The sequence below is a fragment of the Pinus tabuliformis genome, chromosome 2_2 (assembly GCF_031772625.1).
Source record: "Pinus tabuliformis cultivar Carrire ecotype Pingquan chromosome 2_2, CPIR1, whole genome shotgun sequence".
NCBI classification, from domain to species: Eukaryota; Viridiplantae; Streptophyta; class Pinopsida; order Pinales; family Pinaceae; genus Pinus; species Pinus tabuliformis.
In genome coordinates, this window is record NC_142300.1 from 1,183,909,099 (window position 1) to 1,183,934,161 (window position 25,063).

The 25,063-nt window shown below is 36.9% G+C and overlaps 1 pseudogene; it reads right to left on the bottom strand.

Moving 5' to 3' along the window:
• Window positions 1–19,729: 19,729 nt before the first annotated feature.
• LOC149197705 (G-type lectin S-receptor-like serine/threonine-protein kinase SD2-5) overlaps window positions 19,730–25,063 on the bottom strand; it is a 137,100-nt pseudogene continuing 131,766 nt past the window's right edge.

Below are 25,063 nucleotides of genomic sequence, written 5' to 3' on the forward strand. Positions count from 1 at the left end.
GAGAGACGAGAACCTGAAACGAACAGGCATCACAATTTTGGCTATAAAGCCATAGAAAGAGAGCGCAACAAAGGAGGCAGTATTGCAGGCAAATGCCGAGATAGAGTTAGGACATAGATTAAGAGCATTGAGGGAGTCTATGTACTCATATATAACTTGAGAGGTTCAAGTAAAGCTCTTGTTATTGTATTCTGTTGTGTGTGAGGCTCAAATTGAACTCACTGTTGTAAAAAGAACTCTACTTGAAGACATAATAGAGAGGCCACCGTTGAAGGTTGGACCAGAAGATGTTTCCCAAGAGTATTGGGTGAACTCCTCATTAAATTTGATGTGTCATGTGTTTCCTATTATGTTTTTCTTGTTTTCTGCTTCATTGTCTGTGCATTTTGCAATCTTATTGATCCATTTCATAAAATGGCATAGACTAATCTATGCGCATAAGTCTGTAATACCTTATTATTGTCTTAGATCTCATTATCAGATCAGGCGGTATCAGAGCTTTAGGTTGCTAAGGTTAGACAAGCTTGTGTTGGACTGTTTGTGAATGATAACTAGGTCAAAACTTAAATTAGGAGAAGGAGAACTGGTTGAAACTAACCCAGAAATTGGTAGAGTCTATCCTAGGAGGAAAATGGCAGAAGAAAATCCCTTGGAATCAGACTCTTAGTTCATGGATATTTTCATGACCATGAGAGCCATGGTAGAAGAAATGTATAGAGAATTTAAGAAAGGTCAAAGTGAAGATTCTTCAACTTCTAAACAAGACAAACGAACAGAAGAATCTCTTCTAGATGGCCATTCTAAAGGCAAAGGGAAAGGAAAAGAGGCTCCTCTATCCACACCTCCTGATAGCCCTGAAAATACAAAGAATAAAACATCTTTGATTAAATTAGATGTTAAATTTGATTTGCCAATATATGATGCAAAGTTAAATGCAGAGAAGTTAGATAATTGGATTAGACAGATTGATGTGTATTGTAGGGTGCAGAGCATTGATTCAGACAGGAGTAAAATTCAGCTGGCTAGCCTACGCCTTGGAGGAACTGCCTTGGTATGGTGGGAAGGCGGGACATAAGCTGACTTTAAGAAGCATGGTAAAATTCTTTATGTCTAGAGTGAATTTGTTTCCGCAATTAAAAAGAAATTCTATCCACTAGCTTATATGCAGCAAGCTATGATGTTTTGGCAAACTCTTCGCGAATTAAAAGGGAAAAGTGTATAGAGCTACACTCAAGAATTTAGAAAAAGAGCTTTGATTGTAGGCATTTCTTTAGACTCACTTGAAACTTTGTTGAAGTATATAGGTGGTCTACATAGTTATTTAAGGCACACCATTCTCATGTTTAACCCTACTAGCATAGATGAGGTATCTGTTCAGGCTACCCATCTAGAGGCTAGAGGAAAGAATGTGAACCTAGAGATTGGGGGATCATCAAAACCCAATGCAAGAAAGGACAAGTTAAAGAGGAAGCAGAAATGGAAAAAGAGGAAGGCAAATGCTGTACAAAAGGCCAAACCTTCATGCACTCACTGCAAGAAAGGATGGACATGATGATGAAGATTGCTGGTATTTGTATCTGGAGCTCAAACCCAAGAATTTCGATGGCAAGAAGAAGAAGGCTACTGCTGCTGTTCAAAAATATTTGGGGTCAGACTCAGGTGATGAAACAACCATCACAACCACATGTATACAAGGTAAAAATTCTGAAGCATCTACTGGTAATTCTGCCCAAACTACTGATAGTGAATAAAATGAGAGAAGAAGACAGGAGCTTTTTCATATTAGAGTTATTTCCAAGCATCAAAAGATTGATACTTTGTTTGATAGTGGCTCACAGGTAAACTTAATTTCTGAAGAAATTGTAAAGAAGCTGGGATTACTAACCACACCTCACAAGAAGCCATATCCATTGGGTTGGTTATGTGATAAAGCAAAGCTACAAGTGACTAGACAATGTAAACTTAGGTTTGCCATTGGTTCCGCATTTGTAGATGAGGTTGAGTTAGATGTAATTCCCTTGGATATATGTGGAATTTTTTGAGGAAGTCCTTACTTGTATGATAGAAAAGCCATTTTCTATAGAGCTGAAAATAAGTATCAACTTGTCAAAGATGGAATAGAATATATTGTAAGAGCTCACAAACTCAAATATAATTATACTTTCATAACCTCAGGGCAGATGAAAAGGATTGTAAATTCATGAAAACAATTTTTGCTGATGGTTGTAAAGGAAAAGAAACCTGAAAAAACCAATGTATTTGAGGGTTGTGATGCTAAACATCAAGTTGATTTAGAAAGAGTTGTTTCATAATATGATGTCTTATTTCAAGAACCTAAAGGTATGCCACAAAAAAGGGAAATTGTACAAGATATTAATTTGCAGCAAGATGCTCCATTCCCTAACATCGGAATGTACAAGTTATTCACTCTAGAGAATGTAGAAATCAAGAAGCAGGTACAGGAGCTACTCAAGAAAGGGTTCATAAGACCAAGCACATCGCCATGTGGATATTCAATAGTGTTGGTGAGAAAGAAGGATGGTTCGTGGAGGATGTGCATTGATTACTGAGCATTGAATAAAATAACGATTAAGAATCATTATCCCCTTCCTCACATTCATGATATATTGGATCAGCTGAAAGAGGCTATTTATTTTTCCAAGTTGGACCTACATAGTGGTTACCATCAAGTCAGAGTAGCAGAGCAAGATGCATGGAAGACTGCTTTCAAAACAAAGCAAGGGCTGTATGAATGGCTAGTTATGCCTTTTGGCTTAACTAATGCTCCTGCCACTTTCATGAGGGTTATGAATGATGTACTTAGGCCTTTTATTGATGATTTTGTAATTGTATATCTAGATGACATTCTTGTATTCTGTAAAACATGGAAAGAACATTTGAAGCGTGTAAAGCAGACTCTAGATGTTTTGAAAAAAGAAAATCTCTATGTTAAATTATCCAAGTGTGAATTTGGTAAAACATCTTTAAATTATTTGGGTCATATTGTAGGGGGTGGTGAAATGAAGATAGATCCCTCTAAGGTTGCAATCATTGTAAACTAGCCTAAACCGAAGTCTGCTACAGAAATTAGAAGCTTCCTACGGGTAGCATAATATTGGAGAAAGTTTATTGCTAAATTTTCCTTAATTGCAGCTCCCTTACATGCTTTGACAGGATTGAACAAGGTGTTTCAATGGGGAGGTAAACAGCAGAAAGCCTTCGACACCTTGAAAGAAAAAAATTAGTACAGCACCAGAACTAGCATTGCCAAATCTTCAAAAACCATTTGAGATCGAAACAAATGCCAATGTTTATGCCATGGGAGCAGTGTTGATGCAACATGGTAAACCCATATGCTACCATTCTGAGACTTTTAATTCTACAGTAGTTAATTATCCTACATATGATAAAGAATTGTATGCATTAGTTCAGAGTGTTAAGAAGTGGAAACATTACTTAATGGGAAAAGAAACAATAATACATATTGATCACCAGCCACTTTAGTACTTGCACTCACAAACTAAATTGCAGCAATCAAGACACTATCGGTGGATGGGTTTCGTACAACAGTTTCATTTAGTCATCAGATATAAAAAGGGAATACACAATAAAGCTGCAGATATGTTGTCTAGACCAATCAGAAATGCATCTACTATACTTAAGCATAACTCAATAATGCATGAAAGCTACATTGAACAATATGCTTAAGATATAGACTTTAAAGATGTATATGTAGCTTTAAGTAATGGAAAAAAGGTAGAAGAATTGGATTACTATGTTAAGGACTGACTCTTGTATCATTTGGGAAGGCTATGCATTCCACAAACAAAGAGAATTAACATAATTAGGGAGGCACATACTTCTCTGATATCAGGTCATTTTGGTGTAAGTAAAATAGTTGCACAGCTACAAAGATACTGCTATTGGCCAAAAATGCATGAAACAGTTTCTAGATATATAAGAGGATGTACCATGTGTGCTAAAAGCAAGCCCAACAATAGAAAACTAGGCTTGTACACTCCACTACCAGTTCCTTCCCGTCCTTGGGAAAGTGTTTCCATGGACTTTGTTGGGGGATTGCTAAAATCTAGAAAGGGACATCACTATTTATATGTTATTGTGGACAGGTTCAGCAAAATGTGTATTTTAATACCTTGTAATAAGCAGATTACAGTTGAACAAATAGTGAAATTTTTCTTTCAGCATGTCTCGTTGCATTTTGGGTTATCCACTTCCATAGTATCTGATCGAGACTCCCAATTTGTTGGAAAGTTTTGGTCAAGTCTGTGGGAATTAATGGACACCAGACTGAAGAAAATCATAGCCTTTCATCCACAGGTAGATGGCCAAACAGAGGTAGTCAACAGGACAGTGATCCAGTTGCTCAGGGGTTATTGCAGCAAGCATCCCAAGCTTTGGGATGAACACTTATGTTATGTGCAACATGCTTACAACCATGCTAAACATTCTTCTACATAGAGATCTCCTTTTGAGACCTATTTTGGTTTCATACCAAGGTCTCCCTTAGATTTTGTCTTTGAAACATGCATAGCAGTTGTTAGACACAGGGATGTGGACAAAGCAACTAGATTCATTGAACAGATCCAAAAAATTCACCAAGCAGTTCAGGAACAACTGGAAAAGAGCTAATCCAAATACAAGGCAGGGCATGATAAACATCAGGTGGAGCACAACTTCCAAGTTGGCGATCAAGTCTGGTTGTATATTAGCAAGGATAGAATGTAAGGTGAAGGAAAGAAGCTGAAGCCAATAAGGTATGGACCTTTTAAGGTACTTGAGAAAATTGGCGAGAATGCTTTCCGCCTTGATATGCCAACATACATGCACATCTATTCAGTAGTAAATGCAGAAAATTTAAGATTGTTTAAACCTTCATTAATTGAAGATCCTGAAGAGCAAAGTCAATTGCCTTCCATTGATGATCTGTTGCCTGAATACCTCAATGAGCTACAAGTAGATACAGTTCTGGATAGGAAGGTGAGGACAACACGCAGAGGGGATGTGGAGTACCTTAGAATTGGACTCAAAGGTTTAAAACCCAGCAGTGCAAAATGGATAAAGATTGGGAAAGTGATGCAGTTGTATCCTCACTTAAACAATGCTTGAAAACCAGCTTTTGGTGGTCCAAAATCCCTTTCAGTGGGAAGGCGTGATCCAAATGGATCTAAGAAACACTCTCTCTGTCTTCAAAACTTAAAAAATCATTCCAAAGACCAAAGAAAATTGCATAAGGAAGCCTTTCAAAACAATATCGGAAGGCAAAAACTCATGAATCAGTGGAAAAAAAACAGAGTATCAGAGGTGGAGCAAGTGATGCACAGTAGTCGTCAGGTCTCGCTAATCAATGATCCAGATCTGAGCGGTGGATCACAATCAGCGGTGACCTTCCGCAGGGATCGGTGGGATCCACACAGGAGATGCGACAGCGATCAGCGGATATCGGCGGGATCCACATAAGGCTCATAATGGCAATCGGTGGAGACCTCCTAGGAGATGCGATGGTGACTGGAGGGGTCAACGAGGACCGTCGATCAAGCGCGTAGATCGATGGCCCATGTTGCAGTGCCAAATCACAATCAACAAATGCAAAGGAGCAGGGCTTATGTGTACATGCATATACGCGATCCGATGGACTGGACCTGATCAAAGAAGTAGAATGTCACATCGTCTCATCCAAGGGAGATGATAAGGAGCCATGAGTGTCACCTTCCAAAGCCCATAAGTAGGTTTTTGACATAAAAAAATTCACAAAACATCTTAGAGCACCACGATCATTAATAGCTTGATGAAAAAGGTTATTAAGGCATAAATCACCGATTTGATGATGAGGTCTAAGACAATTAATAAGGTATTACAGACTCATGTGCATGGATTTTCCTATGTTACTTTATGCAATGGATCAATAAGATTGCGAAATACATAGACACTAAAGCAGTAAAAGAAGCATAATAGACAACACACATAAACACAACAAATTTAATAAGGAGTTCACCCAACACTCCTGGGCTACATCTCCTGGTCCAACCTTTAGTGGTGACCTCTCTGTTATGTCTTCAAAATAGATTTTTATAATGGTGAGCTCAATTTGAGCCTCACACAATAGATACAAACAATAAGGCTTTACTTGGATCCCCCGAGTCTCTTCTGAGTACACAGACTCTCCTCACTGACTCTCTATCTCTGTTGCGATGTCTCAACACTGCCTTCAATACTGCCTGCCTCTATCTTTTGTTTTCTATAGCTTTAAAGCCAATCTGCGCTGCCTGTTTGTTTCCGCTTCTTGGCTATCTGCCTCCCAGCCTCTGTCTGCTCGAATCCCCCTTCTGGGCATTAATAATCATTGCATAACGTCTTTAGGGGAGGTGGCCACTTTTTCTACAACGGATGAGTGCATCGAGCCTTTGAAATCCCTGAAACGACTGCTTTCTGTTAACACAGAGAAATGCATTCAAAATTGTGAAAATATGCCAAAAACACTGTTTATTGGACTTAAAAAGTCCTCAAATCCACTCTATTCTCCTATCAGGTCCGCCTTTTGTAGAGATATCACATCTCCACTGTTGATCTGGGAGATCCAGATCCAATGGTTGTGGTTCATTTCGGGCGGCTCTGTTGTATGGAGGTTAACCGCCTGATAAGGGTGGTTTCCTCTCTCCTTAGCTTGCACACGTGGCAGCCAATGTATGGGATTGGGTGGAGCCCGGCCCAAACCACTTACCACCCTTGGCCTGCCCGAAATCCCGCTCATATCGTGATTTCCCTTTGTCTTGAAAATACACTAAAAACATTGAAAATCCCACTTATCGGACATGAAATCATATGTAACAGTATTAATAAACCCCTTTTAGGTCCGGTTCATTGCATTGGCGCTTGATTCTTTATATTTCGTTTATTTAATGAAAATCGTAAATACAAAAGAAATTTCCATTTCCTGGATTTCAAAATATATCAAACTTCGTTTATAATTGTTATTGGGTCCGGCCATCACATCGCATATATGTATATGTATATAACCCCGCTCCATTGTATTTGTCGATTGTGATATTGTGATGCAACATGGGCCGTCGATTTGCGTGCTTGATCAACGGTCCTCATTGACTCCATTGATCGCCATCACAAGTTCCATATGGTCTATGCCAATAACCTCTGATAGCCTTTGCCGATTGCAATTTTTCGATCAGATCTGGATCGTTGATCGGCCAGATCTAGAGGCTACTGTGCATTCATTGTCCAAGCCATCGATTGCTCTGTTTTCACTATTTTCTTGGTGTTTTTTCCTCTTGATAGTGTAATCTGACTTTTCCATAGGTTTTCCTTATGCACTTGTTTTGATTTTTTGAATGATTTTTAAGACTTAGAGAGTTCTTAGATAATTAACTACTACAGAATTAAATGTCTCAGAGTGATAACATATGGTTTACCATGTTGCATCAACACTGCTCCCATGGCATAGTCACTAGCATCTGTTTCAATCTCAAATGGCCTTTGAAGATCTGGCAATGCTAGCACTAGTGCTGTACTAATTTTTTATTTCAAGGTGTCGAAGGCTTTCTGTTGTTTTCCTCCAGGCCACTGAAACACCTTGTTCAATCCTATCAAAGCTTGTAAAGGAGCTACAATCAAGGAAAAGTTAGCAATAAACTTTCTCTAATATTGTGCTGCTCCTAGGAAGCTTCTGACTTCTATATCAGATTTGGGTTTAGGCCAGTTCACAATGACTTCAACCTTAGAGGGATCTATCTTCAATTCACCACCCCCTACAATATGACCCAAATAATTCAAAGATGTTTTGCCAAATTCACATTTTGATAGCTTAACATAGAGAATTTATTTTTTCAAAACATCTAGAGTCTGATTTACATGCTTCAAATGTTCTTCCCATGTTTTACTAAAAACAAGAATGTCATCTAAATAGGCAATTACAAAATCATCAATAAAAGGTCGGAGTACATCATTCATAACTCTCATGAAAGTGGCAGGAGCATTAGTTAAGCCAAAAGGCATAACCAGCGATTCATAAAGCCCTTGCTTTGTTTTGAAAGCAATCTTCCATGCATTGTGTTCTGCAACTTTGACCTGATGGTAGCCACTACGCAAGTCCAAATTGGAAAAGTAAATAGCTTCTTTTAACTGATCTAATAGATCATCTATGCGAGGAAGAGGATAACGATTCTTGATCGTTTCTTTATTCAGTGCTCTGTAATCAATGCACATCCTCCACGAACCATCCTTCTTTCTCAACAACACGATTGGAGATCTGCATGGTGATGTGCTTGGCCTTATGAATCCTTTGTCTAGTAGCTCCTGTACCTGCTTCTTAATCTCTGCATTCTCTAAAGCGGATAACCTATACAATGGAGCATCTTGCTGCAAATTAATATCATGTACAATTTCCCTTTTGGGTGGTAGACCTTTAGGTTCTTGAAATAGGATATCATATTCTGAAACAACTTTTTCTAAATCAGCTTGCTATTTAGCATCAAATCCTTCAAATACATTGGTTTTATTAGGTTTCTTTTCCTTTACAACCATTAGTAAAAATTGCTTGCATGAATTTACAATTCTTTTCATCTGCCCTGAGTTAATGAGAGTGTAGTTATTTTTTAGTTTATGATCTCTTACAATATATTCTATTCCATCTTTTTTGAGTTGATACTTATTTTCAGCTCTATAGAAAATGGCTTTTCTATCATACAAGTAAGGACTTCCTAAAACAATACTACATATATCCAAGGGAACTATGTCTAACTCAACCTCATCTACAAATGCTGACCCAAAAGCAAACCTAATTTTACATTGTCTAGTCACTTGTAGCTTTTCTTTATCGCATACCCAACCTAATGGATGTGGCTTCTTGTGCGGTGTGGTTAGTAGTCCAAATTTCTTTACAATTGCTTCAGAAATCAAGTTTACTTGTGAGACACTATCAAAATAAAGTATCAATCTTTTGATTCTTGGAAATAACTCTAATATGAAAAAGCTCATGTCTTTTCCTCTCATTTTCTTCATTATCATTAGATTGTGCAGAATTACTAGTAGATGCTTCAGAATTTTTACCTTTTATACCTACAGCTGCGACTGTTGTTTCATCACCTGAGTCTGACCCCAAATCTTTCTGAATAGCAGCAACAATCTTCTTCTTCTTGCCATCGAACTTCTTGGGTTTCAGCTCCAGATACAAAGACCAACAGTGTTCATCATCATGTCCATCCTTCTTGCAGTGAGTGCATGAAGCTTTGTCTTTTGGTACAACGTTTGTTTTCCTCTCTTTCCACTTCTGCTTCCTCTTTTCCTTGTTATTGTTTGTAGTGGGTTTTGATGATCCCCCAATCTCTGGGTTCACATTCTTGCCTCTAGCCTCTAGATGTGTAGCCTAAACAGATACCTCATCTATGCTAGTAGGGTTAAACATGAGAATGGTGTGCCTCAAATAGCTGTGTAGACCACCTATATACTTCAGCAAAGTTTCTGGTGAGTCTAGAGAAATGCCTAGAATTAAAGCTCTTTTTCTAAATTCCTGGGTATAGCTTTGTACACTTTGCCCTTTTAATTTGCGAAGAGTTTGCCAACTCATCATAGCTTGCTGCATATAAGCTAGTGGATAGAATTGTTTTTTAATGGCAGAAATAAATTCACTCCAAGTAGAAAGAATTTTACCATGCTTCTTCAAATCAGCTTTGGTCCTGCCTTCCCAGCACACTAGGGCAGATCCTCCAAGGTGAAGACTGGCCAGCTGAATCTTTCTCCTTTCTGAATCGATGTTTTGCACCTTGCAATATACATCAATCTCTCTAATCCAGTTATCTAGCTTTTCTACATTTAGTTCTCCATCATATATTGGCAAATCAAATTTTACATCTAATTTAATGAAAGGGCTAGAAGGAGGTGTTGTTACAGGAGGCTCTTTTCCTTTCCCTTTTCCTTCAGAATGGCCATCTAGGAGAGATTCCTTTGTTCCTTTGTCTTGTTTGGAGGTTGAAAAATCTTCACTTCGACCTTTCTTAAATTCTCGATACATCTCTTCTACCATGGCTCTCATGGTAATGAAACTGTCCATTAACTGAGAGTCTGATTCCAAGGGATTTTCTTCTGTCATTTCCCTCCTAGGATAGACTCTTCCTATTTCTAGGTTAGCTTCATCCAATTCTCCTTCTCCTAATTTGAGCTTTGACCTAGTTATCATTCATCAATCCAGCACAAGATTTTCTAACCTTAACAACCTAAAGCTCTGATACCACTTGATTTGATGATGAGATCTAAGACAATTAATAACGTATTACAGACTCATGTGCATGGATTTTCTTAGGTTACTTTATGCAATGGATCGATAAGATTGCGAAATACATAGACAATGAAGCAGTAAAAGAAGCATAATAGACAACACACATAAACATAGCAAATTTAATAAGGAGTTCACCCAACACTCCTGGGCTACTTCTCCTGGTCCAACCTTCAGTCGTGACCTCTCTATTATGTCTACGAAACAGAGTTTTACAACAGTGAGTTCAATTTTAGCCTCACATAACAAATACAAACAATAAGGCTTTACTTGGATCCCCCAAGTCTCTTTTGAGTACACAGGCTCTCCTTGACACTGACTCTCTGTCTCTGTTGCTCTGTCTCAGCACTACCTCCAATAATTCCTACCTTTGTCTTCTGTTTTCTATGGCTTTAAAGCCAATCTGCGTTTCTTGTTCATTTCCTCTTGTCGGCTTTCTGTCTCCTAGCCTTTGTATGCCCGAATCCCCATTTTGACCGTTAATAATCACTACATAACATCTTTAGGGGAGGTGGCCACCTGTTCTCCAATGGATGAGCGCATCGGGCCTTTGAAATCCCTGAAATGGCTGCTTTTTGTTAACACAGAGAAATGCATTCAAAACTATGAAAATCCGCCAAAACCACTATTTATCAAACTTCAAAAGTCCTGAAATCTACTCTATTCTCCTATCGGGTTCGCCTTTTGTAGCGATATTGCATCTTCACCATTGATCTGGGAGATCCAAATCCAATGGTTGTGGTTCATTTCAGGTGGCTCTATCGTACAGATGTTAACTGCCCAATAAGGGTGGTTTCCTCTCTCCTCAGCTTGGACACATGGCAACCAATGTATGGGATCGGGCGAAGCCTGGCCAAACCACTCACTGCCCTTGGCTCACCCAAAATCTTGCTCATATTGTGATTTCCCTTCAATGTATTGAAAATACATCAAAAACATTGAAAATCCCGCTTATTGGACTTGAAATCATATGTAATAGTATTAATAAACCCCTTTTGAGTCTGGTTCATTGCATCGGCGCCTGATTCTTTATATTTCATTTATTTAACGAAAATCACAAATACAAAGGAAATTGATGTTTCCTGGATTTCAAAATATATCAAACTTCGTTTATAATTGTTATCGGGTCCGGCCATCGCATCGCATATATGTATATGTATATAACCCCACTCCATTGTATTTGTTGATAGAGATATTGCGATGCAATGTGGACTGTCAATCTGCACGCTTGATCGACGGTCCTCGTTGACTCCACCGATCACCATCACAAGTTCCATATGGTCTTTGCCGATAACCTCCAATAGCCTTTGTCGATTGCGATTTGCCGATCACATCTGGACCATTGATCGGCCAGATCTGACAGCTATTGTGCATTCACTGTCCAAGCCATCGATAGCTCTGGTTTCATTGTTTTCTTGGTGTTCTTGCCTCCCGATAGTGTAATATAACTTTTCCATAGGTTTTCCTTATGCGCTTGTTTTGATCTTTTGAATGATTTTTAAGACCTAGAGAGTTCTTGGATCCATTTTGCATCAAGCACCCAAGCATTGTGGTATACACGCTACTGCATATGTAGAAGGGAGGACACCAACCATGATGGCATCCAAAAAAGCATTAGGCAGGCCAGCAACATTTAGAACATAATAACAAGTTGGATATTTGTGAATAAGATCACTCATGACTGTAGCTGCAAGTGAAAAGACACCACCACCAAAGTCCTTTGATCTTCTTAATATAGTTCACAAGAAAAATGGCAAATAACTCTCTTCAGATCCATATAGCCATATAGTATTTCTAGGAGCATATGTGCCAAGAGATATAGCCTAAAGCAAAGCCTTCATAAGAAGTATTCTATCATAAAGAACCAATGTGTCAGGTTGAGATATCTACATTGCCTCTGACCTTGCAACATCATTTTTTTAGGATACTTTCCCTTCGAACCAGATTGTGATTCTCCACTCTCCTTCCTTACTCTCTCCTCAAAATGGTAGACTTCAATCTTCAAGTGTGTTGGGTGTTATCCAAATGTCCTAAATCCCTAAATAAGGTTGTAGCAGGATTACTATAGTCCATAAAAGCCTCAAGAACATGCACAATAACTGCTACCAAGTGTATGTGTTGTGGATCCAAATCTTTGAGAAGAGGGAGCAAAGTTGGCATTAAACCCAAATCCCTTAAAGCAATGTAGTGAGAAGAAGAAGAAACTAGAACTGTTACAAGAGAAAGTTATGACTTGGGAAGAGAGAGAGAGAACTTTGGGTACTAAAAACTTGAAAGTAATGGAAAAAACCATACCTACTTGATCAATCATAGGTGTTAAAAAGAGAAAGGCATCAAAGAGAGAGAAAAAAGGGCCTACATAGTAGAGACATTTTATGAGGAGCTTGAAGTACAATATCATGCAACATCACAGTCCAATTTTCTAAGGACTGACTAATAGCCTGAAACTTTATAGACCAATAACTTTCTAATAAAAAATAATAACTGTTAAAAATAACAAGCACTCCCCTCAATAACTTACAAGGTTTGAATTGACCAACAATGTGGAATCAGAGACAGAATGAGGCATATACTTTATAAATTTTGGAGGGTTTGGAAACATGTAGTCATTTGTTTAGATGTGAGGGTATATGTAATGAATAAGTGATGGCTCCAAAGGTTAATTTAATGATTGCGTGAAATTGAGGATATGAAGTTACTTGTCAGAGAATTGTTTGATAATGATATATATGGCATTGTTCCTTATATATCAATGGGTCCTTCCAAATATGGCATCCAAGAGTGCAAGAATGCAATCAAGCATTGAAGCATGATTAACCTATTTAAAATACAAAAACAAACTGACTAAATGCAATGTGTAGAATCTAGATATACTACAAGTAAGATCACATATCCTAATTATTTAAAATTTACATGGAAGGAATAAAGTAGATTATTTATGAAAATATCATGTAATCACACCACAGCTTGCAATTTTAACATTCCATCAAATAATATTGACCCATAAGATTTAAATTAAAATCCCATGAGACAAAATATTAAACTTTATAAATAAAGGCTTACTCTGTTATGCAATTCATTTGCTAGCTCTCGTTGAAGGCTCTCATTTGGAGCTAGTTTTCCACTTCTCAAGCAAGCACCATGAGAAACAACCTGGAACAAGCATCTCCCGTCTGCTGGTATGGCTACACAAGTAAATTAAAATAAGATTAGAAAATTAAAAGGGAGGGAGTTTCAAAATACTTTTCAGATTAGTAAATTAAAAAGGAGGTATTTTCAAAATTATTTTCTCTCAAAATAGTTTGTTGCCTTAAATAATTCAACCAAGAGCAAGGACATCTATCACACTAAACTCACTGGATTATAAAATTCCATAAAGCTTTAAAGGTTTTCTTTGAACAAACTTGTTTTTGAATAAATAAGCACAAGTTCCCACTACCCTATCATGTTGCCTTGTGAAGGCATTTGAATCAACTAACCAAACAATCAAACCTAGTAAACAAAAAACAAAGATATAATATGTTGCATTGACTATTAAACATTCCAAATACTTCACACAGTTGGAGGCAATTAAAAGTTCAAACTCATTCACAACATTAATCTTCGGGCTATGGCGCCAACTATTAGTAAAATTCAAACCTAGGAAAGTTATAAACCTTTAAGAATCTAAAGAGTAATGGTTTTTATGATAATGTCTAATATGAACTACAAACATGGTATGCACAATGCATCCAAACAAATTAACTTCTACTACATCACGATGCTCAAAGCAGAGATTGGACTGTGCCAAATTACTATACACTAGCCACATCACTCTTTCACAAAATTTTAGCATATCTTATGACTATAAAAGAAAATGCATTTCACTTCCATACAATTGATCCATATTTGTGCTTATGCAATCTTTACCTAGCTGAGATATTTATCAAAATAGGATTTGACCCTCCACTCAAACCCACAGTCCCATGAGTATTGAGGGAGAAACTAGTATACAAATATATTATTATACTCAAGTTATATTTAGGAGTTGTGCTTCACATTCAGTGTTTTTCTTGCTATCAGATAATCTAGTGCATAACAAAATCCCTAAGATCCAAAATATAATTTACTATTTAATAAAAATGAAAAATTAGCAAAAAGGAAAACTATTACAAAAACTGATTGAATGAATGACTAAATCCCTGAGATCCACTAGAACCAATATTTATATGAGATGTCAAATGTTCCAAAGCTTTCTAATTCAGTCTAGCAACGCACACTGGTCCATGCCACAAGTTGTTGAATCAAAAGATCAGAGAAAATTCTATCATTAAGTAACATAATTAATAAAATGGGTTAGATTATATTTCACATTGGATGTTTCTAAAATAAATTGAGACATTAATCATGTGTTGAATATATAAATGAAATGTTATGTCTTCCTCATAACATTCTTAAGTATTACAATTAGATTGAACTTGGTCAACTAATGTGCTCATCATTCCCTTCAATCTGTTCTCAGGTTGGTTATGGTAACTCAAACCATTACAAACCCCATCATTACTTGAGGATATCACCCATTGTCACCTTGGTGATCATCCTTCTCACTTAAGGCCATATCTCCTCCAACAAAAGGGAGGAATCAATGAGAAGCCTACAAAACTATCCTTTAAATGCTAAAAAAATAGATTCACATAATGATATTGTTTTTGTATTTTAAGATTTAAAATGGAAAGCTAAGCAAGACCTAGTGCCTAGTCCCTGGGCTATAGACTCTAGGCAACAAACAGAACTTGAAAACCGATGAATAAGATGTGAGTCATGAGAAAACAACCAAACAACAAGTGTTATCAGTCAATAATAGATCAAATAAATATGTAACAACATTATCTCCTAATAGATGGAATAGTTGAAGGAAATGTGCTCCTCCAACTTGATCTCTTGTAAGTGACATAGCTGAAAATTCCTTTTGAGGTGTGTGATGTGGTGAGTTATCTCAAACAAAAGCTATTGGGAGCACACTCTGAAAGAATCAAGGGGAATCCTAAGGTTGTGCATCCAATGTCTGTTAGTATACATAGGCCTAACAATAAGAGTCACTTAGCTACATACAACACTCAAAATAATAAAATGGCATATTCAAGCTAACGCCTTTGAGGAGGGAACTCCAAGTGATTTGGATGTAGCTTGTAGATATCCTCTCTAATCCCCTAGGTTAAGTATTATTTAGATAGTAGGAGCTCACCTAGAGTGTCTAAAGGTTACCTAAAAAGGGAAAGTTGATTGATAGAAATGGCCACTAACTGAAGCAATTAAGATGAACCCACAACAATTACACCAGTGGGGGATCTATTGAAGCAATACCCTGAACTCCACCTAGATGATAGACTAAGGAATTACATATTTGTAGAAGATTAAGCATTGTAATATAAGGTTTTAAAATCTCTCTATCCTAGCCCAATTAAGCCAAAGAAAGCTAGGTCCCCATGCCTTGAAGCGATAAAGGGTCATGGCTCTCATGATCATGTCCAAAGTCGTGCATCTTGAACGAGATGTCCTAAAACACTATCTCTTGAGCCAAGCAAGACATATTCCTATTAAATTGGGGATAGAAAGCATGCCTCAATCTAAACTAGACTTCTAAGACTTTAACCCAAAGTATTTGTAGGTTGTAGGAATCTCAATCCCATCCCCTCCAAAGTCAAAATGGTAGTCAAAGAAAGCGTGTTGAGACATTCTGATGTTCATAACCTTAGTCTTGAATATGATTCTATTTTGACTTGATGGTTTTCTTACAGGCCTCAATTTGGTACTTTCTATTTCTATTTAGAAACTTCAAATAACTGGAAGAATAATTATGTTTCACTCCTCTTATCAGAATGACACTACTCTTTCAAAGGAAAACTGACCAACATATAGTTGGGTTCTGTTTGTCTTCCAATTATCACCTATATCTAGAGAAAGAGATAATACAATGTAAATACATACGCAGTCAGAAAACATGGCCTATTGGAATTATGATTTATGCCACTAGTTTTATTTTTGAATATGCTTATTGAATAATGTAACTTATGTAATAAGGCACAGGTCATGCCACAAAAAAAACAGGGGTGGAAAATAGGTTGTGCCACAATCACAACAATGCAAAATCTGGGGAGAATAAAAAGTCCCTGCTCTCTAGATTCTCACTGAAAAATATAATCAAGGTCAACCTCGTCATGTGTTCAAGGATTTTAGGGTTTTCAAAATAAGCCTAAAGAGAATTACAATGTGACAATATTGTAAATGCTTTAGCTACTTGTAATACATTAGAATGTAGGATTTCTATTTTTGTTGGAGCCTAAATTCATGCAATGTTTAGATTGCATCTTGGCCTACAACACTTATCAAAACAATAGGCTCCATTCCCACTATAGTTTTTCATGCTTACTGCATCCATTCTAGGATTGATGGTCAACATGTTTCATAGAAAACAAGAATTAAGGAGATCATAGGCATTGCACAAATTTTCCCATATGTCCCTTATAACACTTTCTTCATCATAAGCGACTAAGATTGGTGAAACCAATTGCACTTCCCCAAAAAATATCTAAGGGAATTTTCCAAGCAATGTGGAGGAGGAATTTGATTGTGTTACACATAGAGAAGCATGCTTCAATAAACTTTAATGAAGTGACAAATGAGTACCAGCTTCAGCTCAATGAATTTTATATTGTATTTATTAAAGGGTGGGTATTATTGATAGGGCCTAATGATGTTGGCATTCACCAAAACCATTTCTTGAAGACAATATGTTTCTTATCCTGCAACTATCTATATAAATCTATCTATCTATCTATCTATCTATTCCATTTACAGATTGACTAAGGGGCTATTGAAAAAATAAAGGTCTTCATTCGTGTAGTAAGATGGTATTTCAAGCCCTGTACTTAATTTCTCTAGCCTCCTACATAATTACTTATATAATATCTATAGATCTTAAGTTACTTGATGAGGGGCTGGTTATAAATGGATAGGGGCCAGACCCCTATATCTATAAAAACAAGTTTGAAGTGATAGTTTGATTTCTGCATATTGGATCAAAAATTTAGTTGGGAGCGAACTATATGTCAAGTGTCAGTCTCTTCTTTACTAACTCTATCGGTAATTCCTTGAAGTCAGTTAAAGGTATCAATCAATAGAAGATAGGTAGAAACTTTTACAAGCCAATATTCCTGGTAATCTACTCTATCTCCAACAAGAACATAACTTTCACATAAAACCAAAATACATTAAGTTTTGAAACAACCATTCACATAGTTCTGCACATGTTTCACTTTCAAGATAGCTCATTGTTTGCATTTTGTTCTATGTGGAGGGATGAGGTAACCCTCAGCTCTTGCTCAAGGACACTTCAAGATGTCCAATCTTTAGATCCCATAGCTTATTTAGGATCTATCTAAGTTTTAGGAACTTGTGGGAGGAAGTTATGTTGTCCATTCTACATGCCTTTTCACTTTCTTTCTTTTTATTCTCTATTGTTTGTAAATATTTTCCTATAAATATAAAACATATTCTATTCAAAAGAAAGAAGAAGAATAGATAAAAATCTATCATTGAATTCATTAGAACAAAGTTTGGCTTTGATTGTCTATATACAAGGTCACTGTAAACCACAAGGAGAAAGCTCAGAGGGGCAAGACGCTAAAGAAAATGCGTTCAATGTAGAGGTATGAATATATAGGCAAAGGAAATCTCTCTGGAGTCTGTTAGCAGAAAGACATTGTCCAAGGAGTCAAGTTGATCTATAAATGTAATATGCCTATGGCCTCTCCATTTCACCAACACGGATCCTTTGTGGAATTAATAAATTCAACTGGTGTCTCTGCAATTCCTTGAATGACAGATTACAACAATGCATATAAATTCTTTAACACTAACCTCTGTCTCTGTGTTATGCTTTCAATTATTTATTTTATGTGTGGCCTATCCAGAGAACCCAGTTTCTAATACATTGATTTCCAACTATTAAATAAGGTTATTTCATTTCAAAACATTCCCAGCACTTCTATGCTCATTAATAAAACAAAAGAACAACTATATATATTGTTCGATCAGACACAAACATCACAGTGAGCATTATCCTTCAAGGAAACGCTGAATTTATGGTTCTTAATTTGAAGAGAAGGCAATGGGGATTTAAATATGCACTTGGTTTGAAATATGGTATCCAACCACCAATGCTACATTAAATAAGAACAGAAGCACCCCAGCATTAAATAAGAATAGTAGCACTTTCCTCAAGTTTCAACATCAACATCACCAAGCATTGACACATTTATATATTCAGATGAGGGCCAACAATTTAAATGGGAGTATCTACAGACCATCTCATTTTCTGCCCTCCATCTCAGCAATTAACAAAGTAATGAGCAAGTATTTGTTTACAAAGGAAAAGATATGAAGTGACATACATATACCGATTTTTCATGTATACTTGTTTTGCAATTTACCATACTATGCATTCTCCAAAGACTGCTTGGTCCTGCATATGTTCAATTTCAGAATAGGGGTCCAAAAAAATAATAATTTTCAGTGCAGAATTCATATATGGAGAATTACATAGCTTGAAATACATCCATAATAAATACATTAAAAATATGGGTATATCACTCACATGGTTAGTCACAGAAATAAGAATACTAGACCAGGTTTTTCAAAATCAAACCTAGAAAATATTGGCGTCGTTATATTTCTCTTTTTTTAATCATGTGGTCACACATATCATGCTGATGCTACCTTGTTATCCCAAACTTAAGTGTTCCATATTTCAACATTACTTTTCAAATCTGACTAAAAAACCACCTCTCTGTTGTGACGTAAATGCTTCCTACTAACTGTGAATTAAGTAAAAGGAATTGGTTATGTGATGCTTGAATGTTTTTTATAAGCTCTAGAAAATATGCTCATTTTGAGAATGTAATAGAGTCACCATGTATGTGCTTTAATTTGGATTTATCTAAGCATATATGACATCACTTATGGAGATAATGTTTCACAAGCTATCCAGATATTTCGAAAAACATTGTGGTTGTTCGATTTGGAATGTTTGAATTCATAGAAAGACCAAGTCCTACATGACACCAAAAGATGGGTTATGGTAAGCATTTAGTTGCACCCATGAGAATTATAAGATAAATATGTCATCTCACTGAATCAATAAAAGGACCAAGTTTTCCATGAAACTTAATAATGGGTTATGCTTCCCATATAGTTGCACTGATGGGCATTATATGATAAATGTTAAGAATGTGGATAACAGCTTCCTCAAACTTTCATATTTATGCCAACTGGCATTTATTTGAAAGAATGTCAGACAAAAAAATTTATGAATCATGCTAAAAAAAACATTGGCCAACTACACATCAGAGGCAAAGCAAATATTGTCTAGAGCTCCAACAATATTTGCATTCACCTTGTAGAGAAAAAGACAGAAATGGTGGCAACACTGCTTGATGTGCCTTCTTTCTCCCATTGTGATGGATGAGAAGAAACACTAGCGCTAGTTCTCATCAAAAACTCAATGCAAAGAGGTGGATCTTCTACTTTAGTATGTCCTTCTAGCATCGTGATCACTTTATTCACTGAAGGCCTTACTTGTACATCCTCCTAAATACAACAGAATGCAATTATGATAAATCTTTCTATCTATTTCCACTTGTAGTCTACCAGATATCCCAATTTCAAATCAACGACATTCCTGATCTTTCCTTCGTGAATCATACTAATTGCCCATGAAGGAAAAAACTCCATCTCCTCCTACTGGGACAGGTCTAAATTCTTCCTCCCACTGATTATTTATAATAAAACCATGCCAAAACTATAAACATCACTCTTTTATGTGGCACAGGAATCCAGAATAAATTCAGGAGCTAAGTAGCCAGGAGTCGCCTGACATGAGTAAATGAGTGGCTCTGAGCCCTATCCATTAACTTGGCCAACCCAAATTTTATAAGTTTGGATCCAAAATTCTCATCTAGCAGAATATTTTAAGGCTTGACGTGCAAATGAAGAATCCTATCCTTGGATTTGTCATGCAATAAAGCTAATCCCCAAGACATATCATGGATGATCTTGTATCTCTTTCTCCAATCAAGATATGGTTAAGGATTACTGTCATTAGGGCACCGAAACAAACAGTGATCAAGAGATCCATTTCTCATGTACTCACACACCAAAAATATATAGGTGCCATCAGTGCAAAACCAAAATAGTCTCGCCAAATTTACATGGCTAATGCTTCCCAAGATTGCAACCTCTGCAAAGAAATGAAAATGCCATATATCAACGTTACCCAATTTCTTCACAACAACGTTTGTTCCAGCGGCAAGTTTCCCTTCAAACACAACTGAAAACCCACCAACCCCAAGTTGCCTACTAAATCCTCATGTGGCCTCCTCCAACTCCATGTATGTATATCTTTGGGGTAAGCCTAGCAAATTCTCTAGAAATTAATCTTCTTTAGACTTGTGCTTCACCATTTTCTTCTTTGCCTTATATCTCCGTGCAAGAAATCCTAGTGCAAAAACCATGACAACAATACAAACCCTTGATAGATGCCCTAATGCTTTGATTTGATATTCGTTTCAGGGATTTGATCTACTGATAATGGTAACACCCTCGAGAGTTAATCCAGAAGAAAGACGTAGCACAAGAACAGTTCAACATGAATGAGTTCTTACATTGCTCGAGGTTGACAGAGCTCAGATTCTTGTACTCATTTGCAAAATAATCCACCCCATCAAGCTCTAGCAATTGGTTTGAAGCCCTGCATACAAGATTCTTCCTTGGACTCCATCTGATATTGGGTTGAAATTAATTAAATATAGCATCACCCAAGTAGTTGCAAGTCCCTCCTCAGCTACAAATGCTGAGTGAACCACAGATATCAGGAAGCTTATAGAAACCCATAAAGTAGATAGAAAACATGTTTAAATCAAATACCAACATGGTCTCTGATTGAATGTATGTTCTTAAATTCCCATCGCTATCCAATCTTAGGAACCAAAAGAAATCATTCTTAATCTGAGCTCCCACAACAATTTGTCTCGGGTTGAGCACTCGTGATGTAGTGATAGGAGTTGTAGGGACCATTGTGGGAGAAGAGGAAGCAACATAGCAAGAGCAACTATTTCTGAGGGAGCGAAGACACTATGGTTAAGATGGTTACTCCAGGTTGACAAATCATAGACCACGATGACAAAAGTTGCAGTTTTCTATAAGCATAAAAATATGTGGAGGCCACTGTGTAAAAATTCATGGATGATTACACATGTAATTTTTAGACCATGGGACGCATGTCAGCCCAAAGTCAAAAGGGTACACAAAGTTTGGCCTCACCATTTTCAAGGAGAGATGCCTATCAATGTAAATATGAGCTCAGCATATCACTTATTGGAGTTTAACCTGGGTGAGGAGGATAACAATCATTCCTCCTCGTTGCCTGAGATAAACACAATTATCCACAACCAGTAGTGAATATATGTTTATATTAAATTAGATTTCCTCTATAACAGGTGGTGTTTTACATTCCTTCTTGAATCCCTTTAACAATGTCTTTATTTTTTCTCGTAGAATAATATTTAGTACAACTTCTATTCCATTCAATCATTTCACAATTACTCGATTTCTCTTTGCATAACTGTTCTTAAATTTTTAAATTGTTTTATTTGATAGGAAACCCGCAAATCCTCTTACATTCTAGAGACATTTCCCATTGAACTATAGGGGTTTTTGAAATTCTATGTAACTTCAAACATTTAGAAGTTAAAGTTCTTATCAATGTTTCATAAATCTAACTTTAAAATAAATATGTACTTCGAATTGCCATAATAAAACTAGACCATGGAGACCAATTCATTTTATTTAGATTGTTGAAGCTTCATATCTTAGGGATGAAGGGCCACTTGCATGCAAATAATCCAAGTGCTCAAAATAAGTTGGGCTCTTCTAATTTCTAACCCCTAATTCACTCCCGGGATAACTATGCCCTTCAGGACTATATAAGTTAGGTAACCAAATTCCCATGATCCTTAAAGGTTCACATGGTATACACTATTTAGGGATTACGTACCAAAGAAAAAATGCAATAGTTAAGAAATCACTACTTTTTCTCAGAAGGAAAAAATGTTGGTTTTTATTATTAATACCAATACATCAAGTCACCATAATTTCCATATACATTTTGCAACAAAGTGGCAATATTGTGCTAGAAAGCACAGTCCAATGAGGAATGAGTCCCAATTCCCATAGACATGAACATAGTAATACCTCATTCTAACAACAACAAATAAACTAATCGTATTTCATATGTACAACAACATGAGAAATTGTATATTTGAGGTACGCAAATCAAAAAACAGGAAAGGGTGTCAGCATGTATCAATGTGCTCTATGAACCATGGTACCTTCCAGATTCTGCCAAAAGTTAAAGATGAAAAAAAATGGATTATCAACTCAGGGGGGTGATGTCATCCTTAGCAATGATGTTTTTATCGACAAGTAGAGTGAAATTTCTCCATCCCACCGCAAAATAAATAGCAATCTTCGACATAGCATCTGCGATGGAGTTATGCTCCCAGTGGATGTGCTGAAAGGAAATGTGATGAAAAAACATCTTAACATATTCAATGTGATGGATCCATCCCTGTAGATGTGGATGATAGATAATAGAAATACCCTTCATGTTGTTGATAAGAACTTGTGAGTGCCCAAAGATCTGGATGCTTTGAATGTCCAAAAACCTAGCAAACCATAATAAACCCCATAGTGTGATGATTTCAGCCCGCATGTTTGTGCCATTTCCCCCTAACCAGAATATTTTATACTATTGTTTTGAATTCATGCGAAGCCATGCCCCACATCCACATGAGCCACCTTATGCAGCTCCATCAAAATATCCTGCAGGGTAGTTGATGTGTGAAGCAGATGTTCTGGAACCTATTGCTTATTCATTTGTCTACTTCTGCTTCGCGAATGTCATCTAAAATGCAATTTTGTTGACAATATTATCTATATTGAGAGGAATATCATCAAATATGATGGAATTTTTGGCCTTCCAGATTTTCCAAAAAATTACAAGGGGAATGGCATGTTAATCCCTTGTTCTCCCTCTCCACCATAGAAAAAAATAATCTATAGGGTCAAGAACCAATAGAGGGAAAGTAAATATGTTTTAGATCCTAAACCATACTTGAGCAGCAATCGGGAAATTGAATAGGATATGATAATTTGTTTCCGTTGCCTTCTTGCAAAGTGTAGAGCATTGGGAAGGTATGTTTTAATAAATAATTTAGTGATGTTTTAAGCAATAGTTGTAATCTTTTCTTTATTATAAAGTAGGGAAAATGCAACGAGAACGAGTCTAAAATGATCCAATCACTAACAGTTGTCTTCTCTACGCAGGAAAAGGTAAAAGCAGGAAGGCGCAATGCAAAACAAGGATTTGATGAGAAGATAACGGCTGTCCCTCCAATTCTAAATAAGGTTCAGACCAGGTCGAGTAAATCAAGGAAGATCAGTCCGGAATGAGATGAAGGACTGCCAGTTCGGAAATACAGGCCGAGTAAAGGAAAGCGTTAACAGTTTAGCGGATCCCTCAGGATCTTCGATCCTGAGGGATCGCTACGATCAATCGTTTTGTCGATCGATGAACTCCGCCGTTAATTGTATAAAAGGAGGGTAGCATTGGAAACTAGGGGACTACTTTTGGTATCTCTAACTTTCTGTCATGAATTTTATTGTCAGTTGAACTCAGACTATTGAGTCTTTCTGAGACCTAGTTTTGTACTCTCATTGATGCGTTAATATAATATCTTGGTGTTAATTTCTCCGTGCGTCTGAAGTAGTTTACGGCAGTGCGCCATTGGAAGCTTTGGGCCCGGCTCCAACGGACACTGGCTGATTGTACCATTACAATTCTGCTTTGTGTGGTTTGTTTCTCCTAATCTGTTATGGTTGCATGTTGTTTCATATTTATTCATCTGTAGCTTTCCTGTTATAAATCTCTGTAACAAGTTCATATCATACTTTCAGGATTCTTCGCATACTGTTGATCCGAATTGTTTGCATCAATTACAGAATTCATAAGTAGAATATTTCAACTACAGGTGATTGGGGTTAATGGATTGTTGGTGACTATTGCAGATCGTGTACATATGATTGACGTTTCCTGTCTTTAATAATTTGCTGTTCCATTTGATATATATATGATTGACGTTTCCTGTCTTTAATAATTTGCTGTTCCATTTGATTAAGCTGCAAACCTGTATAAATGATTGCTTTCCTTTTTGTATGTAAGTGTGTGCCAAGGATTGGAAGTGTTGACCTCGCGAGACTTAGTTTCTTTACTTCCGTTCCATTTACTGCTGTTCCATTTACTGCCGTTCCTTTTATTGCTGTTCCATTTCTGAAGTTACTGTTTCATTCTGTTTTATTGCTGTTCCTTTCGCTTGCGTTTATCGAAGTGGCATGAGAGGAGGTTCAAGACTGTTGTGAGATACAGCAGACGCTATAATGCTCCCAGATCATGATCCATACTCCTTCATCAGTTTCTAGGGGGATAGGTTACTAATTCCATACCCTCGACCGACGAAGTTGCTGCGTGTGTGATTTCTTTATGCAAAAGTAATTTAGCATTAGCATCCGTTTACTCTTGTATTCTTTAGATCTATACTACGAAGCATTATCCTGACAAATAGCCTCAAATTAAGATGTCCTTTACAATAACAAAACGCTCCCGGATTG